Source organism: Solanum dulcamara, chromosome 4 (assembly GCF_947179165.1).
Source record: "Solanum dulcamara chromosome 4, daSolDulc1.2, whole genome shotgun sequence".
Lineage (NCBI taxonomy): Eukaryota > Viridiplantae > Streptophyta > Magnoliopsida > Solanales > Solanaceae > Solanum > Solanum dulcamara.
Window position 1 is genome coordinate 65,289,260 of NC_077240.1, and position 15,369 is coordinate 65,304,628.

General features: G+C 37.2%; 1 pseudogene; it reads right to left on the bottom strand.

Moving 5' to 3' along the window:
* Positions 1 to 5,508: 5,508 nt before the first annotated feature.
* Positions 5,509 to 13,835, bottom strand: LOC129884309 (uncharacterized; annotated as a pseudogene).
* Between the last annotated feature and the right edge of the window lie 1,534 nt (positions 13,836 to 15,369).

Here is a 15,369-nt window from a genome sequence, read left to right on the forward strand (position 1 = left end):
AATTAATGACATGAAAAACTCCCTTACAAATGAAAAAGAAGAAGAAATAAAACCCTAGGGAAGTTCTCCTTTTGTCTTCCTTCATCAAAATGTGAAACAATACTACATGTTTTAAAATAAAATACAAGTAGACTATTTGTAGCCTCGAAAAACATAAAGTTTCAACCTCTGTACTAAAGTCCATGACATGGAGATATTTCCTCATAATGCAATGTTGCATTTTCTTCACTAGGCAAAATTCCTTCTATCCTCAACCAGGTCGCGTCTGCGGACCGGCGCGTACTCATCTGTTTAGCTAGATAAATTCCAAGTGTTGGAATTAAATTGCTGAAGCCAATTGGACGATGTGGACACACTCCAGTATAGTGTATTTCTTCACATTTGTTCCCAATTTCACCTTCAAGGTCCACTTTCAATCCGATCATCTTTTGAATGTTCATTCTTCCTCATTAATCCTAGAAAGTGTCTAATCATGTTGGTTAGCTATAATCACACATAAGGATTATAAAAATGAATTAAAACTATAGGAATTTTCTCTCAAACTCTACTATGAACATGGGTTATTTTGGCCATTGGATGCATAAATGCACCCAAGATCACCACCCCGCGCTTATAGTTTTGTTCGTCCTCGAACAAACTCTAAATCTTATGCACACTATTACAAACACCATGTATGTAAAGTAGTCATGCCAAACCACAGTGGTTCCACACAAAGAGTTCACTTTCATAACACATTGACTTTATTCAAACAACCAACTGACCCAAAATAACTTAACCTCAAGAGTTGACTCTGTCATGCAACAAACTCACATGAATTGCCAAATCAAAACTCATTCAAGATTACCATTCTTCTACTAAAAAAGTGACCTCACAAAGAAAGAATTACCCATACACTCTCAAAGTCACATTCAATGCCAATAACAATGGGTATTAAGCAAAATTCACTCACTCTCTCAAATGAAGTCACAAGTTACTCAAGATAAACCATAGGCTTGCCCTTAGTGTAATATGCAACTCAATTAGGTTAGGTAAGAATTAATAATCAATTAGGAGTTTTTTGTATTGTAATGTAGGCTAGGGGACGGGTAGGTAATATCTTGGACAAGCATAGTGACTAGGTCCCCAAGCGCTTTTAATATACTACATTTATTCATTCCATGCAAGTTCTTCATAACCTCGGTCTTACCACTTTATTCTCTCTCAAGCTTACCCTTTTTCTTTTCAACTCAATTATCTATGCCAGGGAATGTCTTCTTATTCTTATTATATTTCTTTTTCTTCTCTCAATCACATTGTAGTTGGCTTTATTTTCACTTTCAAAATGTTTTTCTTCCCTAACATAAGATTTCATTTTTCTTGCACCAATGGCTTTTCATTTAATAGCACAAGGTCGTGACCTCCCCATTTCTTTATTTATTATTTCCTAAAGCACTTGGGATTTTTAGATCAAAATTATGGTCTAAGAAAAACATGGGAATAAGCTTCAGACAACACTACCAAGGAATCAAGTCAAAGGCTCAAAAGAGCTAACTATGGCTTTGCATTACAGTGGTTTTTCACAAATAGTACTTTTGAACTGAGGTTACCAAAGAAATTCGTAGATTGCTTTCCTAATTCTAAACTTCCTTTATTTTCGCTACACAAACACACTAGGCAAGTTCTAACAATCAAGAGTAACAAGGACTACACAAAATCAACCTCTCACACATGTGGAACATGCTAAGTTTAAGAATGACAACTTTCATGATATTTCAACCCAATCAATTACATGAATTCGAAATTAAGCTTACATGTTCAAAGTCTAACAAAAGAGCTATAGGTGTCTTAACTCAGTCAATGCTCTCTTTGATTACATGCTTTTCAACCCATTTATTATTAATTTATGCAATCCTGTGGTCTAGCAAAATACTTCACCTACACATTACCACAATGACAATAAAGAAAGAAAGAACATATAATATATAAATAACATATTTTTTTGTACGGTTTAAGGGGACTATCCACGACCAAAGAACCAAAAATAAAATGTTGTGAAACCCAAAACAAAACATCTTAACCAGTTCAACTAAGATAAAAGTAACTAAAACAGTTCTACAAAATAACACATCTATAAAAAAGTAAACACTCAATCACCTACCCCGCACTTAAAGAATTAATACTACCCTCAGTATCACAATACATAAACATACAAAACAAGTGAGGTAGGAGACTACCTTATATACTCATCCATATCTCCTGCAGCAGCTAGATCGAGAAAACCCAATGGTATGAAATCCTCAGCCTTAAAATCCGACTCAACATCTGAACTTTCCCTCCTTTTATCCTCATCAGTGGGGACATCATCCACAGTGGGCTTATAGAAATCCATACCTAGTCTTAGTACAGCTACGGCATGCTCATTGAGTAGATATTGGTTCTCCACCTCATGCAATTCCTCTGCTATCGATAGATGGCACCCTGTACGGTGTCAGAGCATCTCAAGGCCAAATATATGGGCCGTGATCATGTCATCTCACTTTGCGTGCTCAAGTGATGTGAGGACGGGTCCATAAGTGGTATCTGGCCTGCCCCTTTATCTTGATCACAGTACCTATATTAATCTCTATACCCATCATAAGGGCATATACCAAACAAACCCTGTCCCTAGTCATTTCAGTGTAGTGTAGACTGGGGATAAGTCTATGCATCACATTTTTGACCTACACATGAGCCTTTTTGTTCAAATAGGCATATAGAAATGTGAGATGGTAGCCTCGATGATCGTGATAGACTCTCTTAGCGCTTGATTTATGCCCACATACGGGGTGGCGAATATCTTTGTAAAGCGGTCAAATACTTAGCTCTGTCAAGGTAGCAGGAGGAAACTCCGGAGTTCCCAATGTTCATTGATGACCATAGGAGATAAAGGAACATCAACTTCCCACACCGTGATATAATGCGTGCGAGTATCTGTCTGGTAGTTTGCATAGAATTCCCTCACCATGTGCAAGTTTCACAGCTTTGGGTCAGCAAATAAAATGTTCATATTGAACTCCATTAGTCTCCTCATAATGCTTGGGTACTCCTTGGTCAAGCTTTCAACTTCTATAGGCATATCGAAAATATACCGAGAATCTGTATGTTTCTTGTACCAATTCTTGCCCGCTTAGTTCACAGCCTTCAACTCGAACCTACGAGTCTGTTCTCGTGGTATGGAGGGTGTAGGTGGAATGGAGGGAACACATCTTTCCCTCTTTCTGCTACTAGTAGATGGCTATTTTCCATGCCTTCGACTGGATAACATGATTTCCTACACGTGAGCCACAAAACTAAAAGCATATCAGCGAATACAAGTATATTCGCAACCTTAATATATAACATGAACATTCAACTCCACACTTAAACTTCATAGGAGCATGCAAGTTATATAAAGGTACTCAGATTTCCCTTATTCGAATAATATGTGCATACATTCTTTACCACAATTCCAGACTCCATTCAATCAATACGGTGAACCCTATGCATTACGAATTTATAGAAGTCTCCTACCATTCTAGTATGTGACGCAAAAAATTGACATGATTAATCATCAATGCATAGTCCCAAGTCACTGCCCCATAATTCAAGTATACCTTCAACTCAAACATTATGACAATAGAAATTCACCCCACACTTATCTTATAAATTAAACTAATTTATCATAATATAGCATGCATGCTTACTCAAGACTTCACCATACATGACCAATCACAACCAACTTCATCCACTTCCCACAATACCAAAACTGGGGTTTTAGTTCAAAAACTTTAACCCATAAAACTTTAGCCCCAATAATCAAGTTCACATCACAATTTTATTACCTACAACAAATGGAATCAAAAATAAAGCAAGAATCAATGTTAAAGAGACAAAACCGAAATCCATGAACTTACCTATGTAAAATTCAACTACCCATATCATAAAAATAATTCAAGAATACATACCTTGTGTGGGTGAAGAAGAAAACTCAATAAAAACTTGCTTGGATATGAGAGGCGTCACAAATTTTGCTAAGGAAAAAGAAACTTTTGAGAGTGGGGTGAGTAAGGGTTGGTTAAAGGGATGAACATATAAAGAGTGAGGGGAATTTTTGGGGTTAAAAGGGGATGGGGTTGGGTTTAAAAAGTAAAAATGGGTAAACCCCATCTTTTAATTAAAACGTACCCAAAATACACTCAGGTTCTGGACACCTCTATTTGGTGCTCTAATAATTCAAAAATTAAATTTACACAGGAATTAGCTAGGTTCGTGATGAGGACCTGGCGTGTACTTTCCTTAGAACATAACTTTTACCAAAATTTTTGCGAAATATAATTGGGCTAAAATTGAATGAGGTGGGACTTGGTCCTAGATGGAAAGATCGTCCAAGCCTCATTTTTTTTGATTTTGTTTTTTGTGAACAAATTATACTACCCTAATTATACACTAAAACAAAATGAAAGTTTAACCAATTTGAAAAATCAAATTATAACCTATAACTAACAATTCTTACACTACCTCAAGAGTTGCCTCTCGCATAGTGCCTGATTTATAGTCCCGACACGACTTAGATCTGGCTTTGCTCATTCTTGAGCTTAATTTTCTCCTCTTCATGATTGAATTCTATCTCGAAATAGTGCTTAACTCATTGGCCATTTACCAAAAATGTGGTCGATTTGGTGCGAACCCATAGTTCCACAATTTTATATGCTAATATTCGCACCACCTCAAATAATCCACTCCATTTGGGTCGAAGCTTACTTAGAAAGAGACACAAACAAGAGTTAAATAGAAATACCTTTTGACTTGGCTCAAATATGTCATGCTATCTCTTTGTCTTCTCCTTATATAATTCCGCATTCTCATAAGCGTGGAACCTGAATTCTTCCAGGTCATGAGGCTAATCCATACGCTTTCTACCTTCCAGCTCTGGGTCTAAGTTCAGCTTTCTAATGGCCCAATATGCTTGGTATTCCAGATCCACCGGAAGGTGACATGTTTTTCCAAACATCATATGGTATGGTGAAGTGCCAATTGGTATTTTGTACGTAGTTCGGTAGGCCTAGAGCGCTTCATCTAGCTTGATGACCTAGTTTTTTCTTACAGCATTCACGGTTTTCTGAAAGATTTACTTCACTTCACAATTCGATAATTCAACTTGCCCTCTAGTCTGGGGATGATAAGCTGTGGCAACCTTTTTTCTGATACCAAACTTAGCTAACAAATTCTTTATCGTTTGATTTATGAAATACTTACCTCTGTCGCTGATGATGGCCCTTGAAGTGCCAAACCTTATGAAAATATGCTTTTTGAGGAAGCGACTTACCACTTTAGAGTCATTGGTTGGCAAAGCAATGGCCTTGACCCATTTAGAAACATAATCCACCGCCATCGGTATGTATTTATTTCCATATGACGGTAGAAAGGGACCTATGAAGTCTATTCCCCACATCTCTACCTCTAGGATGTTATTCAACGGAATCTCATGCCTTCTCGATATGGTGACTATCCTTAGGCATTGGTCACAACTTTTGACAAAACCTGCAGCATCTTTAAATAAGTTCAGCCAAAAGAGACCAGACTACAGTACCTTATGAGCTGTGTGTTCTCCTCCATAATGTCCATTGTAAGCAGAGGAAGGGCAACTTTATTAAACCTGTTGAACCTTGAATTCAGGTACACATCTCCTAATCATTCAATCAACACCATGTTTGAACAAGTAAGGTTCATCCCAAACATAGAACTTTGCTTCATACATTAATCTCTTTTTTTGTTGGGAGTTTGGTTTGGGGGAAAACACTCCACTCACTATGTAGTTCACAATATCCGCATACCATGGGAGTTCCTTGACTTCTAGTTCCAATAACTGCTCATCTAGAAATTCTTCTTTTATTAACCTTTGTGCACTCACATGTTACAAATCCTCTAATTTGGATGGATGGTCTGCTATTTGATTTTCGCATCCTTTTCTATATTTGATTTCTATTTCAAATTCTTGGAGCAGTAGGATCCATTTGATAAGTGTGGGTTTGACATCTTTCTTGTTGAACAAATAACTAAGAGTTGCATGTTTAATATAAACAATCACATTTGTACCTACCAAGTAAGAGCGGAATTTATCAAACAAGTAGACCAATGCAAGCATCTCTTTCTCTGTCACTGTATAATTTGCCTGAGCTGAGTCTAGAGTCTTATTGGCATAGTAGATAGAATGAAATATTTTCTCCTTCCTTTGTCCTAACATTGCTCCCACTGCTATGCGCTCGAATGACACATTAGCTCAAAGGGTAGCTCTCAGTCAGGAGCTATCAGGATTGGGGCTTCAGTCAACCTCTTCTTCAGGAATTCAAAATCCTACTAACATTTATCATTAAAAATAAATTTCACCTCCTTTTCCAGCAAGATGCACATGGGTCTGACAATCTTTGAAAAATCTTTGATGAATCGCTGATAAAACCCAATATGACCTAAGAAACTACGGGCACCTTTTACTGTAATAGGTGGTGGTAGCTTCTCGATCACTTCAATTTTAGCTTTGTCTACCTTTAGCCCGTCTTTAGAAACTTTGTGACCCAATACAATCCTCTTCTTTACTAAGAAATTACACTTTCCCAATTTAGGACGAGATTTGTTTCCTCACACCTCACTAACACCTTCTCTAAATTGTTCAAACAAAAATCAAAAGACTCCACAAACACTAAAAGTCATCCATAAAGATTTCTACAAAATCTTCTACCATATCATGGAAGATAGCCATCATGCACCTCTGAAAAATGGCAGGAGCATTGCAAAGACCGAATGGATTATGCTTAAATGCATATGTCCCATAAGGGCATGTGAAATTTGTCTTTTTTTGGTCCTTTTGTGTAATGGTAATCTGGTATAGCCGAATATCCATCTAGGAAGAATTATTACACTTGGCCTGCTAACCTGTTGAGCATTTGATCAATAAATGGCAATGGGTGGTGATATTTCCTCGTGGGATTATTTAAATTTCTGTAATCCATGAAGATACGCCATTTAATCACTATTATGGTGGGGATTAACTCATTTATCTCATTAGTCACTACAGTCATTCCCCCTTTCTTAGGCACACACTGAACTAGGATTACCCACTCACTATCGGAGATTGGGTATATTATGCCTGCATCTAGCCACTTAATTATCTCTTTCTTCACTACCATTTTCATAAAAGGGTTTAACCTATTTTGTGGTTCTGCACTAGCCTTATGTCCTTCTTCCATGAAAATCCTATGCATGCACAAAGCTAGGCTGATACCATGGAGATTAGCCACTTGCCATCCAATTACCTTCTTGTGCCTTTTTAAAACTTTAAGTGTTTCTTTAACCTGCATATCAGACAAAGACGGTGAAAGAATTACAGGCAAAGTATTATTGACACCAAGAAAAGCATATCTGAGAAGGGATGGAAGTAGCTTCAACTCCAAGTTAGGAGCTTCTTCTAGATATGGCTTGGGTGAAGGAACCAATTCTCTGTTTAATGGCTCCACATTCGTTTTTCACATACTGAAATTTGGAACGTTGAGTACACTACCTAGCTCTTTCACTTCTATATTGCCCTTAATATCTTGACCCATCAATACTCTCTCTAAAGGGTCTTTTGCTAAAATATGTTGGGTTGTCACCTCCTCATCAATGACAGTTATAAAAGACAACTCTTCATAAACTGCGAGCAATTTTAGTGCCTGATATACATCAAACACCTCAACTTTGTCATGTGCCCTCATAGTTAATCTACCTGCAGCTACATCAATAAGTACACCTCCTGTTGCCAAGAACGGACATCCCAAGATGAAAGGAACCTCTAGATCAGGCTTAAAATATAATATAACAAAATCAATATGAGAGATGAGTGATCCTACTTGAACTATCACATCCTCAATAATACCATCAGTTCCCGCTACAGAATGATCAGCCAATTATAAGAAAATGGTAGTTGGTTTAGGTTCTCCCAAGCCTAATTTCTTAAGCATAGATTTAGGCATCAAGTTTATACTTGCAACTAGATCGCAAAGACCTCCTGCATTATTTTACTTACCAATGGTTACCTGTACACAAAACTACCTGGATCTTTTTGCTTAGCTGGGAGATTTACTTTGTTCAATATTCTTGAACTACACTCTTCAGTGAGTGCTAGTTTCTCAAATTCAGCCAACTTGCTCTTATTGGCCACAATATCTTTGACAAACTTGGCATATTTTGGAATACCCTGCAACACATCAATCAAAGGCAAGTTAATTTGTACCTGTTTAAGCATATCTATGAATTTTTCAAAGCATTCCTCCTCTTTCTTCTTTTTAATTTTCTATGGGAATGGGGGAGGTGGTTTTGTCTTTGGTTCTTGCTCCTTCTATGGTAAGCTAGGTTCACCAGCTTCAACATCTGCATCTTTACCTGTACCTTCACTGACATTTCTTTGTGGCGCTAACTCAGCTAGTGGGCGTCTACTTTGGATACTCACAGCATTTACTTGCTTGGGGTTTGGATTAGTGTTACCTTATAAACTTCCTTGCGAGCGAGAATTTTGAGCACTGGCCAGCTGTCCCACCTGCTTCTCTAAATTCTGAGTAGTGATTTGATATTGAAAAAAATCCGCAGCTAGCTTTTCCTGGTCAGTCATGAGTTTCTTAAGCATTTCTTCCACGCTTATGTTTCCTTCACTACCTTATTGTTGGTTACTCTAGCTACACTGATTGCAGTGTTGTCAACCTCTTTATTATCTATATTGACCTTGGCCTTGGTGCTGGTTCTGTTGGTTTCCTCCCCAAGAGAATTTTGGATGGTTCCTCTAACTGGGGTTATAAGTATTGCCATCATTTTGCTGGACTCCACCCCTTTGTGTGTTCCCTACAAAGTTTACCGATTCAGGATTTGCACAACATATTCTGATGTGTGTTCACTACTGCTACATACTTCACACCATATTTTTTATTGCTGAACTACATTTACTAGATTCTATTGCTGCCCCAATGCTAAGTTATTGAAGTGTGTAGACATTATATTTTGCATTGCTGCAATCTGTACTATCAAAGCTATCACAGAGTTAACTTAAATCATACATACCTATTTTTGATGACAAGCCTAGAGTTTCCTCTGTTCTATTCCAGATTTCCTTGAGATATACGGCTCAATAATGTGTAGAGCTCGTCATATGTCTTCTCCAATGCCTGTCCACCTGCAGCTGAATCATGAAGAATTTTGGTGTTGGGTTCCAACCCTTCAATGAAGGTATGGACCAACACCTCATTAGCTTGGTGATGATAAGGACAACTAATGAGTAGAGATTTGAATCTATCCCAGTCTTAGTATAAATTTTCTCCAGACTTTTGTTTAAAGATTTGAATTTTGGCTCTTAGCTTTGTGATTTTTCCCGAATGAAAGAACCTGATTAAGAATTTGCAAGCCAAATCATTCTATGTAGCAATAGAATTGGGTGGGTCTTACTTCAACCACCTCCTAGTCTCCCCTAATAGAGAAAACGGAAATAAGGTCAGCCTCAGATAATTAGGAGACACTCCAGTTGGCATGTAAGTGTCACTATTTTTAAATAGTTCTAGATGTGAACTGCCCATTAGTGTGCAACAGTTGCACCATATTCTGTTTCAGTTTAAATCTTCCTCAAGCTGGCGGTTGTTGAATATTGTAGGTGACATTCGCTGTGAGTGGGACTGTCATATTACGTACTATCCTAGATGCCATATTTACAGGCCTTTCATTGTTATCACCTAGATTGACCAGTGGTATTGGATATAGAAAAGCCAGTCTCCTCTTTTGTTTATGTAAAAATCTCTCAGGCTCAACTAGCGGCTCTTTAATGTTCCCATTTCTTTCAAGTGTGCCTTTGCAAATTTCCCTGCAAGAAATCATAGATAAGATGAAGTTATTAACACTAACACAACCAGCTAAGAACATTGAAAATAAACAATTGCCAAATTTAAAATCCCTGGCAGCAGCGCCAAAAACTTATTGTAACCAAAGTACACGCAAGTGTACGAGGTCTTACAAGTAATACAGTGGCTCTTTTCAGAACCGAATTGTCAAACCCAAAGGACTTTAATCAGGCTTGAGTAATATTTTCAATTTAGTAAATTATTCGCCCGTGTTGCAAAGAGTTGATTTCAATTATATTGCCTACTAAATTATTGAAAATACTATTAAGAAACAATTTGGAAATTTAGTGAGTTGTGATCAAATGAGCAAATAAGTACAGGGTTGTAGCACTTGCATATTTTAGGTCTAACATATTTCACTTTAGAATTTTAATGGGTCTTTCAATTATTGATTTATAGGGTTATTTTACAATTATGGTCTCTCGGCCCCTAATTTCTTACCTATGTTGACAGCCTAACTACATCATTAAGCAGGGAAAGGCATAAACCAAGACAGATGCTTTAATCGTATCATCCTGTCTAATAACCAAGCATGGTGTATAGGTATGTGTCACAGACATCCTATACGCGAATTATCCTAGGCAATTGCAGAACAAACACACTCCTTATATTCTAGTGTTCTATCTTCTTTCCATCTCTCGAGATCTGGGTAGTCAACGAATTTATTCTAATGTTGTTCAGACATTAAAATAGTATAGATTAGAATATACGAGCAATTATATGAAAGACATCATTTTCAACCAAAGCAAATTATATTAAAACCTTCATCTTGTGGCTATAACCCTAGAACAAGGGATTTTAGCCACTCAGAATGTTGAAAAAAATCCAAAACATAATTAATGGCATAAAAAACTCACTTACAAATGAAAGAGAAGAAGAAACAAAACTCTAGGGAAGTTATCTTTTTGTCTTCCTTCGTCAAAACGTGAAAAAATACATAATGTTTTAAAATAAAATACAAGTAGACTATTTATAGCCTCAAAAAATGCAAAGTTTCAACCCCTGTACTGAAGTCTGCGATGCCGAGATGTTTCTGCGTAGTGTAATTTTGCATTTTCTTCACTCAGCAAAATTCCTTCTATTCTCAACTAGGTCCACGTCGCGAACCTGGCGCCTACTTCTCTATTTAGCCAGATAAATTCCAAATGTTGGAATTAAATTGCCCATGCCAACTTCGCGATGCAGACACAGTCTAGTATAGTATATTTCTTCACATTGTTCCCAACTTACCGTCAAGCTCCACTTTCAATCCAATCATTTTTTTAATGTCCATTCTTCCTGATTAAGCCCTAAAAGTGTCAACTAGTGCTTAGAAATCCGGCTGACATTGAACTTAAACTAGCTGCATGTTGGTTAGCTATAATCACGCATAAAGATTCTAAATATGAATTAAGACTATAGGAATTTTCTCTCAAACTCTACTATGAACATGGGTTATTTTGGCCATTGGAAGCATAAATGCACCCAATATCATGAAGCATCACAATAAATAATAAAGTTCTTACCTTTTACCAACAATATCAAAATAAAAAATATAGTTAAAAGGGTTTAAAGCTTTTGGAAGCTCTCTTCACACTTGTCAGTCCACTCAAATGGTACCTCCGTTTGAGTCAACCATATCAGATGCATTGCAATGGAAGCGAAACATTCTTGTCAAATCTATGGTAGTAGCTACAAAGTCCCACAAAAATCCTAACCTTAGTCATAGAGCTAGGCCAAGCCCAATTCTTAACTACCTCAATCTTCTTGTGATCCACCATTACCCCTCATTCAAAACCACATACGACAATAGACGATATCCAAAATTCACACTTGGAAAATTTAGCATACAATTTCTATTTTCCTAGGATACCCAGACAAGTACAAAGGAGATCTGCATGATCCTCTATACTCTTAGAGTAGATCAGGATATCATCAATAAACATGATCACAAAGAAATCCAAGAATGGTTTGAACACCCTATTCATCAAACTCAAAAAGGTTGACGCCATATTAGTCAATCCAAATGACATTACTAAGAACTTATAATGCCCATATCGAGTCTTGAAGGTTGTTTTAGGTACATCCTCAGGCCTAATCTTAAGTTGATGGTACCCTGATCTCAAATCAATCTTAGATAAAACTGAATCACCCCGCAACTCATTAAGGGGATCATCTATGTGAGGTAATGGGTACTTATTTCGGATGGTGACTTTATTCAACTACATGTAATCGATGAACATTCTCATGCTACCATCTTTTATCTTTACAAAAAAAACTGAAGCACCCCAATGAGAACAACTAGGGTGAATAAAACCCTTGTTAAGGAGTTCCTAAAGCTTATTCTTGAGTTTCCTCAAGTCTTCTGAGGCCATGCAATAGGAAGGAATAGAAATTGGCCAAGTGCCCGATACCAAATCAATACAAAAGTCAATGTCTTTATTCGGAGGCATACCAGGCAAATTCGTAGGAAATACCACCTTAAACTTAGAAAATATAAGAATTTACTCAAGAGGAGAGGGATCGGCACTAACATCCCTAAGGTGAGACAAATAGGAAAAACAACCCCGCGTCACTAGCCTGCTATCCCGAAAGAAGGATATGATCTTTATTTGCTTAGGCTTGGACACCCCCTTCCCACTATAATTTTTCCCTACCCGAGATCTCTACAGTCACAGTCTTAGTATTATAGGTAAGCATAAGATAGTAGGGGGACAACGAAGTCATTCTTACTATTACATTACAATCAACCATATTAAAGATGATCAAATCTACCCAAGTCTGAAAAACCAAAAACAAAATAAAACACAAATGGTACACATGGGTAACAACTAAATACTCTCCAAATGGGGTAGAAACATAAACAGGGGTATTAAGAATATCTCATATCAAGTCAAGACTCAAAGAAAACTTAACTAACATATATGAAAAAGTAGATTAAACAAGATAGTAGCCATCTAGTTACAGATAAGAATAGTACATGTAATCATAATATCTGATGTCTTAGCCTTTGTTCTATTCAGAATGGAATAACACTAAGCTCTATTATCACTATGGGAAACCCTTCTATCTGGCTGCACCACTTCTCTCCCTATAATATTATTTCCTCATCCTCTACAGCCTCTCTAAAACCCACCTTGACCACTTTGTGGATGTCCTCTTCTATTATTACCTCTCGCTCGCTGATACAATAGTCTTTGCATATTGTTGTGTATGTTCTACTAACTACAAGTGAGGGTATTCCTTTTTGAAGGGTCCTGGATCTCCATAATTAAAACATACCTGGTCAAGTGATGTACTGCTGGCGAACTAGTAAGAAGCCCGTTGGCCTCCGTAAGTCAGAAACTGTTGTGGAGCCTCTAATTAACCACCTATAGACCTGCTATCTAGAACTCTTAGAAATTGATCCTCTCCTCCTTAGTGCTCACCAGTTGAATAGAAAATTAGGATAAGTTATGAAATTTGGCCTCATAGGCTGCAAATGACATACTACTTTGCTCCAAAGATAGAAACCCATCCTTATTGCAGTATCTCAAGGATCGAGGCATGTATTTCTCTATAAACAAAGCATATAACTGAGTCCAAGTTAGTGGAGTCAAGACTGATGATCGATACTCTACATAAGTTCTCCATCATTGCATGGCCTCGCCCTAATGTCACAAAATCTAATCTATGTTGTTTCACGATGCCTAACTTCTACAACCTCTTATAAAGTCTGAGATGAACTTAAACACGTTGTCATTATCTAAACTGTGGAACATTGGAAATTTCAACTTGAGAAATTTAATCTGCATCTCATGCTCCTTTCCAGTCATCACATAGCCTATTAAAGATGAAAAATGCATCAATGCCCAAAGCTTCCTCAATCTTGAGGGTTGTAGTAGAAAACAACTGAGTACCTAGAGCTTGAGGAGTTGACATAGTAGGTGTGGATCCAATACCTGCCATCTCGGTCAAAAAGGCCAACACCTGTTGAACCACCTCAATAGACATGGAAACAAGACCTCCACCCCAGCCTTAGTTGCCACCTCTTTCTCAGATACCTCCTCAACCTTTTTCTCAACATTATTCTGGGGTAGGGAAGGGGCTACTTGTTTTGGTATTGTTCCTATCTAAGCTCCACCTTGGGCGGGTGTTACCCTTTCTTTGTCCTTCCCCTACCTCAACCAGTGGATCTACTTTCCTTGAACCATTATGCTTTATAAAAATCATTTCTAGATAAAAGAGTAAAGGAAGTTAGATACCAATTTGGATCACCAAATATCAATTGAAATCTAATTATAGAACGAAAGAGGAAAGAAGAGAGAGTTTTCCTAAAGTCTTGTAGCCTCTCAAAGAAAAGGGCAGATGTCTTCGCACATTTCTGTAAAACTCTAGTAGACTCATTTTGGTATGATGAGATCAACAAACCTAGGGCTTTGATACTAACCTTCCGGTGGGAGTACCAACTATAAACTAACACTTAGCCAATTTAACCCATTATAGTAAAACATCTGATTAAATAAACAACTAAGAGTAGTTTTGAAAAAAAAATTATAAAACCCGTTCAAGTCATTACAAGTAGATTAATGGTGAAATAATTGGGTTAGAAAAATTTTAGGATATGACTTAGAAATTTTGCGACTAGGCCAGACTTAGATGAAAAGTGAGTCAGGTGAGGTCTAGGGAAATCTTGGAATAGATTGAGAATGAAGGGTGTGGTTTGATTTTTCAAATAGACAAGATATTAAGGAGTCCATAGGGCCTTACATAATTAAATTTGGGTGCGTAGAATTCCCAAATATTGACTTGGTGTGAAAGGGATGGTTTGGAATGTCAACAAGTGAAGTTCTATTATAAAATAGGCTTTTTTTTGGGATTTTTGGAGTTTCAATTCTGTGCAATCTGCTATAACAGATAGCAGGCACTATAGTAGAACTCAGGCGCTATAGCCGGGTGCTTTAGGCATTGTAGTGAGTTCCAACCTCTATTGTAGGATCTCTATAGTCGGGTAGGGTTTCTATAGTAGGGTAAGTCAGAATTTAGTGCAGAAAATCACCAAATTGGATCATTATTTGTTTATCTCATTTTGGGGAACTGCAAAGGCATTTTTCATCAATTTCACACCATACTCATCGATTAAGGTAAGATAGTTACTTCCCCAACTTGTAAATTTGATTCTTAAGCTTTTGAAATACATGATGGTAACCTTAGAAAGGGGTTTTAGCTTAAAATTGATTGTGAGAAGCCTTAAGTTGGGTGAAAAGATCATGAATTGGCATGGAGTTAGGATTTGGTTATAATCCGGGTTAAATCAAACCACTATCATTGATATTTTGTTCTTTGTTATTCTTTTAGATTTAGAACATGCCAAGATTCATCACAAGGGGAAATCTCATGTTCCATATAGTTTTCAAGAATTGATTCATGGTAGGTGATGGTTGTATATTTCCAAATTTTATGTGTGTGCATGTCTACTATTTTGTAGTACTACTTGTGCAAT